This window comes from Lepus europaeus, chromosome X (genome assembly GCF_033115175.1).
Source record: "Lepus europaeus isolate LE1 chromosome X, mLepTim1.pri, whole genome shotgun sequence".
NCBI classification, from domain to species: domain Eukaryota; kingdom Metazoa; phylum Chordata; class Mammalia; order Lagomorpha; family Leporidae; genus Lepus; species Lepus europaeus.
The window spans coordinates 11,170,567-11,175,217 of NC_084850.1; positions in this window are offsets into that span (position 1 = coordinate 11,170,567).

Below are 4,651 nucleotides of genomic sequence, written 5' to 3' on the forward strand. Positions count from 1 at the left end.
TTTGACTTTAGTCCTGAAATTGACTTTCTCAAAATTCAATTCATGATTCCTGGGCGCAGCAAAAAAGAGAAAACCTATAATTTGACAATACCATTATTCTATTTGATGATTTTTTATAATTAGAGAATTATTTTTAAAATGTTATGCACGGCATTGAGATGTACGAGAGTTCAAATTTCAACTCACAGGATATTTTTGCCCAAATATATTTATTTCAGTGGTATTTCAAATTAAAATAAATTTAAAATGCAAATTATCTAATGAATTGGAGAGTATCTCTAGCCTAGATATCTCCTTTGAACTATGAGACCACATTTTAACAACTAATTCAAAATCTCCACTTGCGAGTGTACACGTCTTCTCATGCTTAAACTCGAAATCCATGTCATCATCATCAACTCACATCTTATACCACAGCATTCCCTTAACTGCTTTGGTCTAATATATAAACCATGCAACAGCAGGTCTGAGCTTTTCAAGTTGAAAATCAGATCATACCCCATCATCGTTCATAACATTTTGACCAAAAGAAAAAAAATAAATAAAAACTCCACTTCATGATCTCCTAGTACCCATGGCTTACAGTTTCCACCCTAACTTAATTTTTAACTACGCTATTCCAGGATTTCTACCGAGTACATGCTGGTCTTTCCATATGCTTCCGTACTTGCAAAGTTTCTTCACTGATATTAATGAGTATGAAAGGAATACTCTTCCCCTCTGTCTTCACATTCAGTTTTTAGATATCAACCCAATTGTCATAGTGCTGGAAATTCACCTTCCCTGAGTTTCAAGGCTAGATCAAATCCACTCATAACATCAGGTTCATTTCTTTGTGATTATTTTATTAATATCTATCTCTCCCTGCTTGACGTTAAGTCATAATGTCAAGAGTTGACTTGCTAACCTCAATGCCTGGCATATATTAGGTAGTGAGCAAAGCTATAAGGCATTGGCACTGATTCTCCTTGAAGAGGAATTGTGGTTTTCAACAGAGAATTAAAATGATTGGGGATTAAAATATGCTGTGTCACTGGTGTTCAAAATAATCCTCTAAGGAAACCATCAATATAGCTAAATTAATAAAGATAAAACTGACTAGAATTAACCCCCTGACTTACTGAATGATTTTTATGAGAGTAGTCAAGGAAATTTGAGGATCACAAGAGGCTTATATGGGTTACATTCTAAACATTTGAAGAGAATCCTTTTGAATAATAGGATTTCCAAAATTTCTTTTCTTAGTCATGGTTTTCTATTCTTTCCCATTATTTGGCTTTAATCTATAATTATTTCTCTGGTGGCCATCTACATTTAATAAGATAAATAGCACTAAAGTGTCTCTGAGTGGGAATTTTGATGAATTTTTGAATCTTAGAACTGGAAATAAATATGCATATTGATATTAATTGAACTAGATTAAGTTTCATCTTGAAGTAATAGCATTTAATCTGTCAGTGAAGGGAAAAATGTGACTTTAAACATTTTTGTATTCTGGGATTTCTTGAAGATTGAATTTTCCTAAAGGTTATTTACATTGATAAAAATATTGGTAATGCATTTGCAGCTATGACTTCAGAGAAATATTTCAGAAGGACAGAACATTCTAATTAAGAGGGAATGAAGTTGAGGTATAATTATGAAAATTGTTCTTACTAAAATATTATTATACTTAATGCTACACCTTTGTAAGGGATAATTTTAAATATGAAAGAGGAATAATTACTTTTTATCATTTGAAATATTTTTATTTTTCATTAATTCCTTTACACTGAAATAAATATAACAATTATGTAAGACTTAAAACTACAAGATTTGGGCTGGTGCCATGGCACACTAGGTTAATCCTACACCTGTGGCGCCAGCATCCCATATGGGTGCCGGTTCTGGTTCCGGTTGCTCCTCTTCTGGTCTGGCTCTCTGCTGTGGCCTGGGATAGCAGTAGAGGATGGCCTGGGTGTTTGGGCCCTTGCACCCACATGGGAGACCAGGAGGGGGCACCTGGCTCCTGGCTTCGGATGGGCGTAGCTCCAGCTGTTGCGGCCTTTTGGGGAGTGAACCAGTGGAAGGAAGACCTTTCTCTCTGTCTGTCTCTCTCACTGTCTGTAACTCTACCTGTCAAACGAATAAATGAAATCTTTAAAACAAAAACAAAAACAAAATACAAGTTAATAAAATTTTCTTGTCTTTTATTTACTATGGAAGTTGACATGGTTTTCAACATTTTAGCTACTTTGCTTTTTAATCCTTACTTTCAGAATTGTAAAAAATAGTAGTAGAGATTGTCAGTGAGAATTATTATTATATAGGGTCAGTTGTTGCATATGGATATTAATAGAATCAAACATTTAATTATAAGATATCTGGTGATGAGAAGCCAAGAGAACCAAAAAATTAATAAAAATGCTTTCAAAATCAATTGAGATAATTAAATTTTAGAAACTATTGAAGAGAAATTTCATTTGAGCTTTAAATCTTATATTAACATTAATCATTTGCCTTTTTTCTATGTAAAACAGTATAATCCAGATGGTTATTTCCAGATACCAAATATGATCTTAATGAGTTGTTGCTGATTCATGCTTTGGAGAACTACTTAAAGGTACATACAGAGTTCATAGCTAATTTTTTTAAAAGGTACTTTATAGTTTCTATTGCTTTTCTCCAAGAATGGCTTCATAGCATACATTACAAATACATTAGAGATCTATGAGAAAGATTTGTAGTTAAATGCCTTCTTACACTAAATTTGACTAATAATTACTTACTCATATCCATATGCCTGTCCCCATTTTACAAATAGCTATCATCTTGTCTCCCAAGCCAATACAATCAGCTTACTAATATTTTTGAACCCTCAGAACCATAATATATGTACAAAGATCAACAAGTATTTATAAAATATGCTGTGAATTTTCACTCTCAGATATCCAGTAAGTATTGAGCACAGTATTCCTTTTCACTGATATTGGCCATCATGTCAATGTCCATCGTGCTCCAGCCACCTACTCCAAATGGAGATGATTTACTTCATGAAATGAAATCTCTTTTGTGAATTTATGTCAGTGCTTCCAAACATTTTTCATTTCATAACACATGCAACTAACGAAATATGTATACCACACCATGAACACATAAGGCTGCCTATGACTAGAGATCATGGATTCACAAGACCATCTAAAATGTTCATAAGATACGGTAACTCAGAACCCACTTAGGGAGTTCTGACCAAAGTAGTTGCAAACTCTGTTAAAAGGTAGGGATAATGATGGCATGGGCAGAATCTGACATCAAATACGATTTTATTTATTCTGTGCTTGCTGTGTGTTTTATTAGCTGTCAAGATTTCTTGAATAACTGGAACAAAGTTCATAACCATGGGTTACATAAAACAAGATATTTAAATTCAATTAGTCTGATATAGGTGTCACAAACACTCTCTTTTCCATGAGTTTGCCTGTAGATTTTCTACTAGCATATACTCTTGTCTGTTCTAATGCTATAATTTTCTTTCTGTGGATGGTTATATGTTACTTTAATTGAAATTAGCTTTAGTTAGATTTGTCTTCTTAACTCTTACGACCATAAATAAATAATACAAACCTATAGTGATACCTGCCTTGGCATTCTTTCAGTTGAAGGTGAAATGCAGACTTATATAGATTTTTGATGATGATATGTTGATTTAATACCATTTTTCAAACGTGTATATTTGATACTCAATTTAGTCTTGAACTCAAAGTCATTTGCATTCTAATTTAATATTTTTCCTTCATGATTTATATAATTTATGGCCTATAGGAAGATGTAGATATGTTAAAAATAATGATCTTATGCAATTCAGTTTTCAAATACATTGACATAATTTTTTTCTTTTTGTTCTTTTTTGTTTTTAGCCTGATTCCACTCTTTCATTGCCTGGAAACAAGGGGATGTGTAAATTACTATTTTTGCAATAAAGAGTCATATCCCAGATTCTGGTTCCCAAATAGAGCACAGTGGTCAGTTGTAGCTATGTTGACTTCTTCCTCTACATGGACACACTGCAGAGAAAAGTTTGGCAGAACCTCGGTCCAAGGCAGTCAGAAAATAGCATGGGGAAATTGAAAGCATTATAAAGATGCCCTCAAATTAGCCTGAATGTGTATAAACAATGTGTCCCTTGGGCGTTAGATTAGAAATGGCTGAAGAACATATATTTAATCTTGAGTTAAGGACAAATTCAACTCAGGGCATACCACAGTAGTGTAGATATAACAATCAAGATTTCCCAGGCCACCAAGCACTTGGAGAACCATCATTTGCCTGGGACTGTTGGAAAGAAGCCATCGAAAATAGATCTCAGAGGTTCAGGCCTTGGTAGGAACATGGACTACAGCAGCGATTTCCTGTGTAGAGGACAAAATATTGTGGGGAAGTAGAGTCACAGTTTAATGTGCACTATCACAGGACATGAGCAGAGGAACAGCACTTAACTGGAGATCAGCAAAGATTCAGAGGTAGCACTGCTGTTCACAGGAAGCTTCCCTAAGACAAAAACTTTGAAATGATGTGTCAGGAATCCTGAGAGCAGGCAGAAAGCATCCTCATAAGAAATTTTAACCTTGGATTAAGTCCAAAGTTCCAGGTCTACCTGAAACAAACACCCAGA